The sequence below is a fragment of the Bombina bombina genome, chromosome 7 (assembly GCF_027579735.1).
Source record: "Bombina bombina isolate aBomBom1 chromosome 7, aBomBom1.pri, whole genome shotgun sequence".
NCBI lineage: Eukaryota > Metazoa > Chordata > Amphibia > Anura > Bombinatoridae > Bombina > Bombina bombina.
The window spans coordinates 513,435,088-513,451,787 of NC_069505.1; the positions used below are offsets into that span (position 1 = coordinate 513,435,088).

Here is a 16,700-nt window from a genome sequence, read left to right on the forward strand (position 1 = left end):
TTTAGGGGTACATAGGTAGTTTATGGGTGTTAGTGTACTTTAGAGCACAGTAGTTAAGAGCTTTATGAACCGGCGTTAGCCCAGAAAGCTCTTAACTACTGACTTTTTTCCTGCGGCTGGAGTTTTGTCGTTAGATGTCTAACGCTCACTTCAGCCACGACTCTAAATACCGGAGTTAGGAAGATCCCATTGAAAAGATAGGATACGCAATTGACGTAAGGGGATCTGCGGTATGGAAAAGTCGCGGCTGAAAAGTGAGCGTTAGACCCTATTTTGAGTGACTCCAAATACCGGAGTTAGCCTAAAACCAGCGTTAGGAGCCTCACGGCTAACGCCAAACTCCAAATCTAGGCCTATGTTTTTTAAAATATATTATACTTGCACTTTATGTTATTTTTTTTATTTATATCATGGTCCGCTGTGCTCCCAAGCTCCGCCCCATCATCATTTCCTTTGGCAAATCCATGATGTGTACAGAGGTCCCACTAGCTGTACACCTCATTCCAGAAGCGTGCTCCCGTTAGTGAGTGCAAATAGCGCATGCACAACTCCAAAAATGTCAATCAACCAAGCATAATGTGTAAATCACTGCAAGATCTGCATTGGCTGGCCGTAAGGAGAAAAAAACATAATTTATGTAAGAACTTACCTGATAAATTAAAGGGACATAATACTCATATGCTAAATCACTTGAAACTGATGCAGTATAACTGTAAAAAGCTGACAGGAAAATATCACCTGAGCATCTCTATGTAAAAAAGGAAGATATTTTACCTCACAATCTCCTCAGCTCAGCAGAGTAAGTTCTGTGTAAAAAGTTATACTCAGCTGCTCCCAGCTGCAGGTAAAAAAATAAAAAAAATGAACAGCAGCCAATCAGCATCAGCAGTGCTGAGGTCATGAACTCTTTTACTGTGATCTCATGAGATTTGACTTAACTCTCATGAGATTTCATAGTAAGCTTCCTTTACCTGATTGGTGAAATAATATGAGAGTGCACGAAGCTCATCCTTTCAGTTGTCCCGGGACAGACATACTAATATGCTGCTTAGAAATCCTTTACAATGGGAGGTGGCTACTGAGGAACTTTTGAGGTAAAATATCTTTCTTTTTTACATAGAGATGTTCAGGTGATATTTTCTAATCAGCTTTTTACAGCTATGCTGCATCACTTTCAAGTGTTTAAACATTTGGGTATTATGGCCCTTTAATTTCTTTCATATTGACAAGAGTCCATGAGCTAGTGACATATGGGATATACAATCCTACCAGGAGGGGCAAAGTTTCCCAAACCTCAAAATGCCTATAAATACACCCCTCACCACACCCACAATTCAATTTAATGAATAGCCAAGTAGTGGGGTGATAAAGAAAGGAGTAAAAAGCATCAACAAAGGAATTTGGAAATAATGGTGCTTTATACAAAAAAATCATAACCACCATAAAAAGGGTGGGCCTCATGGACTCTTGCCAATATGAAAGAAATGAATTCATCAGGTAAGTTCTCACATAAATTACATTTTCTTTCATGTAATTGGCAAGAGTCCATGAGCTAGTGACATATGGGATAGCAATACCCAAGATGTGGAACTCCACACAAGAGTCACTAGAGAGGGAGGGATAAAATAAAAACAGCCGAATTTGTTAGTCACCTACGCTGTGACATCTGTTGTAATGCTTAATCCTCAATAAAAAATATTTTCAAAAAAAATAAAAAATAAAAACAGCCATTTTCCGCTGAAAAAAATTAAATCCACAACCAAAAAAATAAGTTTTTTCTCATAAATGAAAGAAAAACTTAAAACATAAGCAGAAAAATCAAACTGAAACAGCTGCCTGAAGAACTTTTCTACCAAAAACTGCTTCCGAAGAAGCAAATACATCAAAACTGTAGAATTTAGTAAATGTATGCAAAGAAGACCAAGTTGCTGCTTTGAAAATTTGATCAACTGAAGCTTCATTCATAAAAGCCCACAAAGTAGAGACTGATCTAGTAGAATGAGCTGTAATTCTCTGAGGCGGGGCTTGACCCGACTCCAAATAAGCTTGATGAATCAAAAGCTTTAACCAAGATGCCAAGGAAACGGCAGAAGCCTTCTGACCTTTCCTAGAACCAGGAAAGATAACAAATAGACTAGAAGTCTTCCTGAAATCTTTAGTAGCTTCAACATAATATTTCAAAGCTCTTACCGCATCCAAAGATTGTAAGGATCTCTCCACAGAATTCTTAGGATTAGGACACAAAGAAGGAACAACAATTTCTCTATTAATGTTGTTAGAATTCACAACCTTAGGTAAGAATTTAAATGAAGTCCGCAAAACCTCCTTATCCTGATGAAAAATCAGAAAAGGAGATTCACAAGAAAGAAATTAGACAGGAGCTGGTTTCCGCCCAAGTATTCAAGATACTTCTTTCATAGCTTGGGGACTGTAAGTCCCACCCTGATGATTGACATATGCCACAGTTGTGATATTGTGATAATTCAGAAACTCTTGTAGCAGAGATGGCCAAAAGGAACAACACTTTCCGAGAAAGTAGTTTAATGTCCAAAGAATGCATAGGCTCAAACGGAGGAACTTGTAATGCCTTCAAAACCAAATTAAGACTCCAAGGTTTTAATTTAATGACAGGCTTAATACGGACCAAAGCCTGTACAAAACAGTGAATATCAGGAAGCTTAGCAATCTTTCTGTGAAATAAAACAGAAAGAGCAGAGATTTGTCCCTTCAAGGAACTTGCAGACAAACCCTTATCCAAACCATCCTGAAGAAACTGTAAAATTCTAGGAATTCTAAAAGAATGCCAAGAGAATTTATGAGAAGAACACCATGAAATATAAGTCTTCCAAACTCGATAATAAATCTTTCTAGAAACAAATGTACGCGCCTGTAACATAGTATTAATCACTTAGTCAGAGAAACCTCTATGACTAAGCACTAGGCGTTCAATTTCCATACCTTTAAATTTAATGATTTGAGATCCTGATGGAAAAACGGACCTTGAAACAGAAGGTCTGGCCTTAATGGAAGTGGCCAAGGTTGGCAACTAGACATCCGAACAAGATCCGCATAACAAAACCTGTGAGGCCATGCTGGAGCTACCAGCAACACAAACTACTGTTCCATGATGATTTTGGAGATCACTCTTGGAAGAAGAACTAGAGGCAGGAAAATATAAGTAGGTTGGTAACACCAAGAAACTGACAACGCATCCACTGCTTCCGCCTGAGGATCCCTGGACCTGGACAGGTACCTGGGAAGTTTCTTGTTTAGATGAGAAGCCATTAGATCTATTTCTGGAAGACCCCACATCTGAACAATCTGAGAAAACACATCTGGATGGAGAGACCACTCCCTCGGATGAAAAGTCTGACAGCTGAGATAATCCTCTTCCCAATTGTCTATACCTGGGATATGAACTGCAGAAATTAGACAGGAGCTGGATTCCGCCCAAGCAAGTATTCGAGATACTTCTTTCATAGCTTGGGGACTGTGAGCCCCACCCTGATGATTGACATATGCCACAGTTGTGATATTGTCTGTCTGAAAACAAATGAATGGTTCTCTCTTCAACAGAGGCCAAACCTGAAGAGCCCTGAAAATAGCACGGAGTTCAAAAATATTGATTGGTAATCTCGCCTCTTGAGATTTCCAAACCCCTTGTGCTGTCAGAGATCCCCAGACAGCTCCCCAACCTGAAAGACTTGCATCTGTTGCGATCACAGTCCAGGTTGGACGAACAAAAGAGGCCCCTTGAACTATACGATAGTCGAACATCGGGATTTAAGGATATTAATTGTGATATCTTTGTATAATCCCTGCACCACTGGTTCAGCATAGAAAGCTGAAGAGGTCTCGTGTGAAAACAAGCAAAGGGGATCGCGTCCGATGCTGCAGTCATGAGACCTAAAACTTCCATGCACATAGCTACTGAAGGGAATGATAGAGACTGAAGGTTTCGACAAGCCAAAACCAATTTGAATCGTCACTTGTCTGTTAGAGACAGAGTCATGGACACTGAATCTATCTGGAAACCTAAAAAGATGACCCTTGTCTGAAGAATCAAAGAACTTTTTGGTAAATTGATCCTCCAACCATGTCTTCGAAGAAACAACACTAGTTGATTCATGTGAGATTCTGCAGAATGTAAAGACTGAGCTAGTACCAAGATATCGTCCAAATAAGGAAACACCGCAATACCCTGTTCTCTGATTACAGAGAATAGGGCACCGAGAACCTTTGAAAAGATTCTTGGAGCTGTCGCTAGGACAAAAGGAAGAGCGACAAATTGGTAATGCTTGTCTAGAAAAGAGAATCTCAGAAACTGATAATGATCTGGATGAATCGGAATATGAAGATATGCATCCTGTAAGTCTATTGTGGACATATAATGCCCTAGCTGAACAAAAGGCAGAATAGTCCTTATAGTCACCATTTTGAAAGTTGGCACTCTTACATAACGATTCAAAATTTTCAGATCCAGAACTGGCCTGAATTAATTTTCTTTCTTTGAGACAATTAATAGATTTGAATAAAACCCCAGACCCTGTTCCTGAAATGGAACTGGTATGATTACCCCTTAAAGCTCCAGGTCTGAAACACACTTCAGGAAAGCCTGAGCCTTTACTGGATTTGCTGGGATGCGTGAGAGAAAATATCTTCTCACAGGAGGTCTTACTCTGAATTTACTATTTGATACCCGTGAGAGACAATACTCTGAATCCATTGATTTTGGACAGAGTTTGCCCAAATATCTTTGAAAAATCTTAATCTGCCCCCTACCAGCTGAGCTGGAATGAGGGCGCACCTTCATGCAGACTTGGGAGCTGGCTTTGGTTTCTTAAACGGCTTGGATTTATTCCAACTTGAAGAAGGTTTCCAGTTGGAACCAGAATCTTTGGGGGAAGGATTAGGTTTCTGTTCCTTATTTTGTCGAAAGGAACAAAAACTGTTAGAAGCTTTAGATTTACCCTTAGGTCTTTTATCCTGAGGCAAAAAAAACTCCCTTTCCCCCAGTGACAGTTGAAATAATCGAATCCAACTGAGAACCAAATAACTTATTACCTTGGAAAGAAAGAGATAGTAATCTAGACTTAGATACCATGTCAGCAGTCCAAGATTTAAGCCACAAAGCTCTTCTAGCTAAAATAGCTAAAGACATAGATTTAACATCAAATTTGATGATATAAAAAATAGCATCACAAATAAAATGATTAGCATGTTGAAGCAAGCGAACAATACTAGACAAATCAGGATCTATTTCCTGTTGAGCTAAACTTTCCAACCAAAAAGTTGATGCAGCTGCAACATCAGCCAAAGAAACTTCAGGCCTGAGAAGATGACCAGAATATAAATAGGCTTTCCTTAGATAAGATTCAAGTTTCATATCTAAAGGATCTTTAAAAGAAGTACTATCTTCCATAGGAATAGTAGTACGTTTAGCAAGAGTAGAAATAGCCCCATCAACTTTAGGGATCTTTTCCCAAAACTCCAATCTAACTGCTGGCAAAGGATACAATTTTTTAAACCTTGAAGAAGGAATAAAAGAAGTATCAGGTCTATTCCATTCCTTGGAAATCATATCAGAAATAGCATCAGGAACTGGAAAAACCTCTGGAGTAACCACAGGAGGTTTATAAACAGAATTTAAATGTTTACTAGTTTTAACATCAAGAGGACTAGTTTCCTCAATATCCAATGTAATCAACACTTCTTTTAACAAAGAACGAATATACTCCATTTTAAATAAATAAGTAGATTTGTCAGTGTCAACATCTGAGGAAGGATATTCTGAATCAGATATATCTTCATCAGAGGAGGATAATTCATTATGCTGTCGGTCATTTGAAATTTCATCAACTTTATGAGAAGTTTTAAAAGACCTTTTATGTTTATTAGAAGGTGGGATGGCAGACAAAGCCTTCTGAATTGAATCAGTAATAAAATCTTTTAAATTTACAGGTATATCTTGTACATTAGATGTTGAAGGAACAACAGGCAATGTACTATTACTGATGGACACATTCTCTGCATGTAAAAGCTTATCATAACAACTATTACAAACCACAGCTGGAGATATAACCTCCACAAGTTTACAACAAATGCACTTAGCTTTAGTAGAACTGTTATCAGGCAGCATGGTTCCAACAGTGATTTCTGAGACAGGATCAGATTGAGACATCTTGCAAATGTAAGAGAAAAAACAACATATAAAGCAAAATTATCAATTTCCTTATATGGCAGTTTCAGGAATGGGAAAAAATGCAAACAGCATAGCCCTCTGATAGAGAAAAAGGCAAGAGGCATATAGCAATGGGGTTTAAAATAATGAAAATATTTGGCGCCAAGTATGACGCACAACGCAAACAGAAAATGTTTTGGTGCTAACATCCGGAAGTGACACACTCGCGTCAATGAAGACGCAACCTTGTGAAAGGAACTCAGCGTCGACTAAGACACCAGAAATGACGAATCTTGCGTCATTGAACGTAACTTTGCACCAAAAAATCTCACGCCAAGAATGACGCAATATACTTTTGCATTTTGCGCCCTCGCAAGCCTAATCTTGCCCGTGAAATTTAATGAAAAACAGTCAATTTGAAAAAAGACTATACCCCAGGTAAGATTTTTTTTTTCCTAAAAAATGCTTTTCCCAAATATGAAACTGACAGTCTGCAAAAGGAAATATACATAAACCTGACTTATGGCAAATATAAGTACAATACATATATTTAGAACTTTATATTAATACATAAATTGCCAAACCATATGATAATCATATGCCTGAGGAAACGGTTGTTTAACCGAGAAACGCGTTGCATGTCAAAGGGGGTCACTGAGACCACCCTGGGTCCACTCTTTTAACATTACGGTGTTATTTTATAAATCCTGTTTTTAAAATAAAAATTGTTTTTATTCTATCACCATTTTGAGTGGACATATTCATCCTATTATCCTACCTGCCTTATACACCTCATCACCTTTTTGTGGAGTTGCTACACTCTGGACACAGATTTCAGCTGGGAGTACAAGAGGTGAGCTGACATACCTCTCCAAATTGCCAGCCCGTTTCTACCAGCACATTGGTGTGCTTGCCCTAAATGTGAGTACCCATTTGTGGAAACATATTAAAATTATTGCCACTGTATCCTGGATGATCCGCACATGTAGTGCATTCCTTCTTATTGTTTTTCCAGTTCATTACTATCAAGAAACTTCTTTGGTTGTGGGTGAGCTGTTACACCTGTCCAAATCTACAGCCTGTCACTACCAGCACATAAGTGTGCTCCTGGGATATGTGAGTACACATTTGGCTTCTGATTTGAATTTAACTCTTTATCTTGATGATACTACACATGAGGCGCCCCTCTGTTCTTTTTATATATTTTGTCTAGTATACCTGGATCCGCCAGTGGAGAGGAGGCAGCAATCCTGGACACTAATCCATTCTTATTTACAAAGAGGACTTTTATGATTGTTTATATATGAATCTCTTAGTAGATTATGGTATCGTATATACAATCTGTATTATAATTCTTAGTTATCATACTGCATAACAACGTACCATCACCACAGATTGTTATTATGAATTATAGCAAAATTACCTATGGTCAATTACCGTAGATAGCTATTATATATTCTCAATAGGATAACACTGTATAACCTCAATAGGATAATATTGCATCTAGCTATTATATAGCTGTTATCTCTTTATGATTAGCCCTATTTGTGGCCAATCTTTTGAGACTAGCGCCCCCTACCTGTGACTAGAGCACATATCACGTCAATTGCCAAACCATAGCTGAGAGTGTCTTAAGTAATGAAAACATACTTACCGAAAGACACACATCCACATATAGCAGATAGCCAAACCAGTACTGAAACAGTTATCAGTAGAGGTAATGGAATATGAGAGTATATCGTCAATCTGAATAAGGGAGGTAGGAGATGAATCTCTAAGGCCGATAACAGAGAACCTATGAAATAGATCTCCCGTGAGGAAAACCATTGCATTCAATAGGTGATACTCCCTTCACATCCCTCTGACATTCACTGTACTCTGAGAGGAATCGGTCTTCAAAATGCTGAGAAGCACATATCAACGTAGAATCTAAGCACAAACTTACTTCACCACCTCCATAGGAGGCAACGTTTGCAAAAAATGAAATATGGGTTTGGTGAGGGGTGTATTTATAGGCATTTTGAGGTTTGGGAAACTTTGACCCTCCTGGTAGGATTGTATATTCCATACGTCACTAGCTCATAGCCAATTACATGAAAGAAACATAATTTATGCTTACCTGATAAATTTATTTATTTCCGGATATGGTGAGTCCACGGAATCATCAATTACTAGTGGGAATATCACTCCTGGCCAGCTGGAGGAGGCAAATAGCACTACAGCAAAGGTTGGGCCCAATCCGATATGCAGCGTCGCCCGCAAAAGCCGGCGACGCCGAAATTTGCGCTGGTTTGGTATCACATATACGGCGTAACCTAGAAGTTACGCTCGTATATTTCTGCCTTCGGCCGTAGTTTTTTGGGCCATAGGCAGGTATACCAAACCAGCGCAGTTTGGTATCCAATATACAGCGTAAGGACTTACGTGGCAAAAATGGAGAAATCTTACTCCATTTTCACCTGGCTACAAAATGCAGCCGTAGTAAGCCTTATGCTGTCTATTGGAGCCCCGTAACTTCCTAAACTACCTGCTAAATAAACCTAACACCTAACGCATGCGCAATGTCTATCTACCTAGTTAAAATAATTACCAATTATTGGTTCAGCCAATCGGATTGAATTTGAATCTGATTGGCTGATTCAATCAGCCAATCAGATTTTTCTACCTTAATTCCGATTGGCTGATAGAATCCTATCAGCCAATCGGAATTCGACGGACGCCATCTTGGATGACGTCATTTAAAGGTACCTCATTCCTAGTTCAGTCTTCGTGCAGGATGGATGCTCCGCGGCGGAGGAGCGAAGAAAGAAGATTGAAAATGCCGCTTTGCTTGAAGACATCGCCGGATGGAAGAAGACTTCACTGCCGCTTGATTGAAGACATCGCCCGGATGGAAGAAGACTTCACTGCCGCTTGATTGAAGACATCGCCGGATGGAAGAAGACTTCCCTGCCGCTTGATTGAAGACATCGCCCGGATGGAAGAAGACTTCACTGCCGCTTGATTGGACATCGCCCGGATCGGATGAAGAGTTCTGCCCGGCTGGGTGAAGACAAGGTAGGGAGATCTTCAGGGGAGTAGTGTTAGGTTTTTTTAAGGGGGGTTTGGGTGGGTTTAGAATAGGGGTATGTGGGTGGTGGTATTGTGTTTTTTTTTTTACAGGCAAAAGAGCTGTTTTCTTTGGGGCATGCCCCGCAAAAGGCCCTTTTAAAGGCTGGTAAGGTAAAAGAACTGTGAACTTTTTAAATTTAGAATAGGGTAGGGAAAATTTTTAAGTTTGGGGGGCTTTATTATTTTATTAGGGGGCTTAGAATAGATGTAATTAGCTTAAAAATCTTGTAATATTTTTTTTATTTTTTGTAATTTAGTTTAGATTATTTTATTGTATTTTAGTTTAGATATTTGTAGTTTATTTAATTTATTGATAGTGTAGGTGTATTTGTAACTTAGGTTAGGATTTATTTTACAGGTAAATTGGTCATTATTTTAACTAAGTAGCTATTAAATAGTTATTAACTATTTAATAGCTATTGTACCTAGTTAAAATAAATACCAAGTTACCTGTAAAATAAATATAAACCCTAAAATAGCTACAATGTAATTATTAATTACATTGTAGCTATCTTAGGGTTTATTTTATAGGTAAGTATTTAGATTTAAATAGGAATATTTTAATTAATAATATTAATATTAATTAGATCTATTTTAATAAGAATTTAGTTAGGGATGTTAGAGTTAGATAGGGTTATTATACTTAATATATATATAATATAATAACGATATTAACTATATTAACCCTAATATAATTAGGGTTAATATAGTTAATATATATAATATAATAACTATATTAACTATATTAACCCTAATATAATTAGGGTTAATATAGTTAATATAGCTGGCGGCGGTGTAGGGGGATTAAATTAGGGGTTAATATTTTTAAAATAGATGGCGGTGGTGTAAGGGGCTCACTTTAGGGGGTAGGTAAGATAGATGGCGGCGGGGTAGGGGCTCACTTTAGGGGGTAGGTAAGGTAGATGGCGGCGGGGTAGGGGCTCACTTTAGGGGGTAGGTAAGATAGATAGCGGCGGGGTAGGGGCTCACTTTAGGGGGTAGGTAAGGTAGATGGCGGCGGGGTAGGGGCTCACTTTAGGGGGTAGGTAAGGTAGATGGCGGCGGGGTAGGGGCTCACTTTAGGGGGTAGGTAAGGTAGATGGCGGCGGGGTAGGGGCTCACATTAGGGGGTTATAGATTTAATATAGCTGGCGGCGGGGTCCGGGAGCGGCGGTTTAGGGGTTAATATATTTTTTATTGTTAGGATAGTGAGGGGGGATAGCGGATAGAGGGTTAGACGTGTCGGGCTATGTTTGGGAGGCATGTTAGACAGTACGGGTGATTTTATAACTTTAGTCAGGTTTTGTAGGCGCCGGCAGTTTCTAAAGTGCTGTAAGTCACTGGCGACTCCAGAAATTTGTACTTACGCAGATTTCTGGACATCGCTGGTTTGTCAGACTTACGGCACTTTAGCCTCTGACGGCGCCGTATATAGGATAGCTCGAGTTGCGAGCTGAAACTGCGGGGGTTCCCTCGCTTGCGCCGCAAACTACGATCTTTATCGGATCGCGCCCCTGCTATATATGTCACTTCCCTTATCCATAACCCCCAGTCATTCGGCCGAAGGAAAAATGGAAAAAAGAAGATAATACAAAAGTGTAGAGGTGCCTGAGGTTTATAAAAAAACAACTGTCTTAAATAAAGGGTGGGCCGTGGACTTACCATATCCGGAAATAAATACATTTATCAGTTAAGCATAAATTATGTTTTCTTCCCTAAGATATGGTGAGTCCACGGAATCATCAATTACTAGTGGGAACCAATACCCAATCTAGAGGACACAGATGATTAGGGAGGGACAAGACAGGTAACCTAAACAGAAGGCACCACTGCTTGAAGAACCTTTATACCCCCAAAAGAAGTCTCAACATGAGACAAAGAATCAATTTTGAAAAATTTTGAAAAAAATATGCAAAGAAAAACTAAGTGACAGACTTGCAAATCTGTTCCACAGAAGATTCATTTTGAAAGCCCAAAAAGAAGAGACAACCCTCAAATAATGAGCTATAACTCTCTCAGAAGAACTGCAGCCCCGTAGTCTGAAACCAGAAAAAAGAGAAGAAGCGGTAGTCTCTTTATACAGAGAAAACAAACAAAAACAGAAGCCTGCACAATATCCAAATTGTGCACACACATACCTAAAAAAATAAGAATGAGGACACAGAGAGGGAACAACAATTCCCAAACAATATTTTCACTTAGGAAAAAAAAAACCCGCCTTATCCGAAAAAGATAAAACAAATAATACTGCAAAGCCCAGGGTACCGAAACTCCCCAAGCAGAATGTATAACAAAAAAGAAAATTCCAAGAAAAATCTTATGGAATGCTAAGGCTCAAACTGAGCCTGCTGCAAAAACCTTAAAACAAAGCAAAAGCTCCAAGAAGAGCAACAGACTTCAACAGACCTGATACTAACCAGATTCTGACAAGAAAAAACACGACTGGCACATCCACCAGACACTTGTGTAAAAAAAGGATAAAACAGAAAACTGACTTTTCAGAGAACTGGCTGACAATCCGTCCTCCGGACCAACCTGGAGAAGAGCAAAAACCCCTAGAAATCCTGACCCTACTTCCAAGAGTAGTCCTTGGATCCACACCAATCAGGGAATTTACGCCAATGACTGAATCAGAAAAAAACACGCTTAGAACTAAACAGTCCATCTCCAAGCAGGAAGCTTCAGAGAAAAAGAATTTGTCTGAATCCACAGGAACATCCACCAAGGTGGAAGAAAAACATCTCCGCTAAGTAAACCCTGAACCTGCGAGGCTATGCGAGAACCGTAAAAATACTGATGCTCACTCCCAATTGATACTAACAAAAACTCGAGGAGGAGAGCCATCAGACAGAAATTCCAAGGAACCACCAGGGTATTAACAGAGTAGCCTGCAAATCTCCAACCCTAAACATAACCTGGAAACTTGGCGCACTGCCATTTTCGACTCCAGCACCTTCCATGTGAAAGTTAACCTGGAGAAACCCTCCGGAAAAAACCACTCCCCGGCAGTGTTCCCTCTAAGGACAGTTTTGTGAGCGACCCAGCAGTAAAACAGTTAATTAGAGCAATTAGCAAACAATTACACAATGCAGACTGCATGGTGTATTTCAATTATTAACTGTTTCACTGCTGGGTTGCTCACTAAACTGCTCCCCGGAATGAAAAATCTGACTGCTCAAGAAAACCGCTCCCAGTATACACTCTAAAAAAGAAAATAGAGAACAAACTAGAATGTGGGCGTCCGCCCACCGAACAATCCACTCCAAACATGGCAAAGGAACTCCAGGTTCCCCCCAGGTGGTTAATAAAAACCACAGAGAAGAAAATGTGCAACTAGAACCTGAAAACCGGAAAAGACAACTGAGGCCAAGCCATCAGAGCATTGTAGATCGCTCTACACCAAAAAGGATATGGGGAGAGCAGACTCCTTTCAAGTCCATAGTCACCAACCCAACAGGCTAGTGACCAAGACAAACACATAGGAAAGTCTCCGGAAGCATGTGCCCCGAGACAGATGTACTGGAAAATGCAAGTAAAGCTCACGCTACCTCTTGCAAGCAAAGCGAGCGCTCCACCATTAACTTCCTTCTCTGATCCACAGGAAAGAATCTCATGTCGACAGATCAAGATCTATCCTCCAAGACAATCCATAAGATCCTCGGTCCACTATCAGAACATGCATAACCGCAGACTCTAGGATGGATCGAGCAATGGGATGATGACCATCAGACCATTACTTCCATACATAGAGCCACTGAAGGACTAAACAGAAGAGTGCCGAAAAAAGCAAAAAAGAAAAAATCCTCTATTTCCTGACCTCTGTGAGAAATAATTTCAGAGATAGGAAAACCAATCTGGTCCCTAAGAAACTACCTCTATAGTTGGACCAAGGGAACTTATTGTCAGATACACTTCCATTCGAGGAATGAACAGCGACAACAAGATCTCAGAATGAGATATAGCATTTTGAAAAGATGGCACCTGTCCTGAACCATTATGATGTCCAGGAATGGCAACACAGCAATTCCCTGAACCAGATAACTGCCAATACAACTCCTTCTGAGAACCATGGCAAGGCCAAAGGGAAGAGCCACAAACTGAAAAAGTTTGACAGAAAGGCAAACCTCAGGAACTTGAAATTACGCGTCCCCCAGGACTAAGGTCACTATGTACTGACCCTCATAGAACCCTGAGACAACCTGTTGAGATACTTTAGGACTACTATAGGGCGGAATTCCCTCCTTATCAAGAACCTCAAACAGAAAATATAAAAACCTAGGCCCTGTTCTCTTACAGTAACTGGAACTATATCTGGCCCATAGATAAAATTGAGATGAGAAAACCTGCCTCAGGCAGGGAAGGAATAACTACTAAATAGAAACTCTGAAGCACCATGTCCATAGACTATCTGGAACATCTCGTATCCATGTCAGAAGACAGAGAGAATCAACCCCCCACTTGGACCAAATCCAGAATGGGGCAAAATCCTTTATATCAGAACTATTCCTGTCAGATCTGGACCAAAACAAGGTCTTGTACGGATGCACCAAAAACTAGGACTTAGAGGAAAATCCACTGTCCATAACGCCCCGCCGACTAGAATAGCGAAGCAGATCTTGAGCTTGGCAGCATCAGAAATAAAGAATTGGCTAGCTTAAGAGCCTAAATATTGTACTGGATCTGCTCCAAAGGAATCTCTACCTAATTGGAATTAGAAAAGGCATTGCACCAATAAGATGCCGCACTCGACACAGTGGCAATACAAACTTCCAAGTAAGTCATCAGCTTAGACCATTGATCCTGAAAATAACAGCTATCCTTTTGAGGAATCGTAGTTCTCTTAGCCAGAGTAGAAATGCCCTACTACCTTAGGCACCGTGCGCCCTGATATTAAATGGAGACAACAGGAAACTTTTTTTTTTTTTTTTTAAAACAGGAGACAGGGAAAAAAGAAATCCCTGACTTCTCCCATTCCTGTGAAAAACCTCCTAGCACGGCCTGGAACAGGAACAAAACTTCCACAAAGGAATCCTAGTATTATTAGTATAATATTATTCATCTATATTAAGTATAGATGAAGGCAATATACTGTTTGAAAGTGCAATATCAGCCTCAGAAGCTCCCACATTACCGACTTATGAGGGATAGCAACATATTTAGCAGAAAACTTACAATCCGAATATTTAAATGTCCTCTTGCACTTTCCCTAAAAGAGCTGCAAAATTTGTAGACTAATAACTCCTCCAGGAGAATGAGAGGAACCACCTTTAAGGATAGGGACAAATAAGACGAAAACTGCAGCATAGCCAAAACAGCATCATCCTGAGAGACATGAGACTAGTACAAATCAATGAGCAAATGAAACTTGGAAAATAATACTGTCACTTTAAGCCTAAAAAGAGATATAACAAAAAATAGGATAACCCAATCTCTCTAAAGGGGAGAAAACTCATGTTCCTATGCAATAAAAAATATATGTAAAACCCAAAATCCTCTAACAAGTTGAAAGAAGATAATGGGGATCGGTATGCAAAAGATTTGTCAAGAACAGACCCCTGTTTAATCAATCCATAATATTGCAAAATATCAGCATGCATAAACATGAATTCCAATTAGTAGTCAGCTAAATAAAGACCTTCATTGTTTTATCTTAAAGACTTCACTGTCACAGAAAATATATATATTTTAATTTCAAGCAGGCCTTGTCAACTTTTTATTTGAACATAATCTGCCCTTATTGTCTTTCATTTCACATGAACATTATTAAATAAATTGAAAAATATAGAACAGATACTGTCTGCCTACATATAAACAGGAACCAGAAAAAACAGCTTAGCCCCAAAATAACCTTAGCGATATCTGGAATCTGTTGGCGCTCTACAAATAACCGATAATAATAATAATATCAAGACAAGGCTAACAGAACAATCTGACCCCACCGCTCCATTCTCAATCTGAAAACACGGAGGGTCACATGAGCGCAACTATACACACAGAAATGGCGCTGCTGCCTTCTTACTAACCAAGGAGGAGGCTGGACCATAAAGCGTGCGAGAACCATACAGGCTAAAATTAAAAACGAAGAAAAAATGTTTTGTCTTCATTACTACTACTACAACAGTGGAAGGCCCTTAGTCCAGCGCCAAGCATGAAATAATAAAGCGCTGATAGACAGTAGAACATAAGACCCACCAGGCTTATAATTAAAAAACAAGCCCCAAAATCCAAACACCCGTTTCCACGGTGCTTACAGAAAAACCTTTTCCCCCGCATGAACTAGAAATAGTACACACAAGAAAAAACAGAGGAATTATATTCCTAAACATTAATAGAAAAATTAAGCCTCATGAAGCTGGTTAACCCCTTCATTACTAACAAAGGGAACCAGTGTCTCTCTATCTGTCACAGTAAGTGCCTGCGCCGGCCACAAAAAATATCCCATCTAGGATATATCAGTCCCATTTTATATTGCAGAATCTTTAAAAGTGCCTAATCTCCCAACATAGAAGACTCAATAGCACTTACCTGCATCTAGCCGTCTGGCAGAAGGACGACACACCTGGTATGGTGTGGGAGAGGATGCCACTCCTCACAGAGACCTGTGTAGAAAAGAAAGGCTAGAGTAAACCTACTCAGGCTTTCTATACCAGGGCAGCAACATGTTAGAAAAAACGCAGCAAAGCACACTTTACAAGTTCCTAACTGCTTTAAAGCTACCACAGCCCTACTGAAGAGACTAACGTGGAGTACAGCTATACCCAGATTGTGATGGAAGGCAGATCAATCCTGCCCTGAACTTCAAAACAAAAAAAAATCTTGATAGAAGAATCTTAATGAGGACACCTAATTACTTCACCTTCTCCTTGCACTAGAGGCAAAGAGAATGACTGGGGGTTATGGGTAAGGGAAGTGACATATATAGCAGCTTTGCTGTAGTGCTCTTTGCCTCCTCCTGCTGACCAGGAGTGATATTCCCACTAGTAACTGATGATTCTGTGGACTCACCATATCTTAGTAAAGAAATAAGAATTATGCGCATGCGTATTAGAGTTGAAACAGAGCCTTGCATTGTAATAGTAAGAAACAAACCCACAGACAAGCTTTATGATTTGACGCCAGCTCTGAACGGATTTCTGCAAGCGAGGGGGACCGGTGGTGGAGGGCTAAACACAGAGTAATAAAGGTTAGGATATAAACAAATTTTACATATACTCTGTTAAGAGAAAAACGGTATGCAAGCTTAGTGGGCAACATACTATCTATTAATGAAATGATGGAAACCAGACTTTACCATCACTTTAAACCCTGGTGTAAGATACTCTCCTCTAGCCAAAGCAAATATATTATGTTATTGTCCATTTAAACGCTGAAGCTTTTTTTTTGCAATGGATTAATATTGTTTATGTAT

At 39.6% G+C, this 16,700-nt stretch overlaps 1 protein-coding gene across 1 annotated transcript in view; it reads right to left on the reverse strand.

Annotated features, from left to right (window-relative positions):
- LOC128666929 (oocyte zinc finger protein XlCOF8.4) overlaps nucleotides 1-16,700 on the reverse strand; it is a 249,673-nt gene that overhangs the window by 83,285 nt on the left and 149,688 nt on the right. The gene's annotated exons all lie outside the window — the stretch shown is intronic.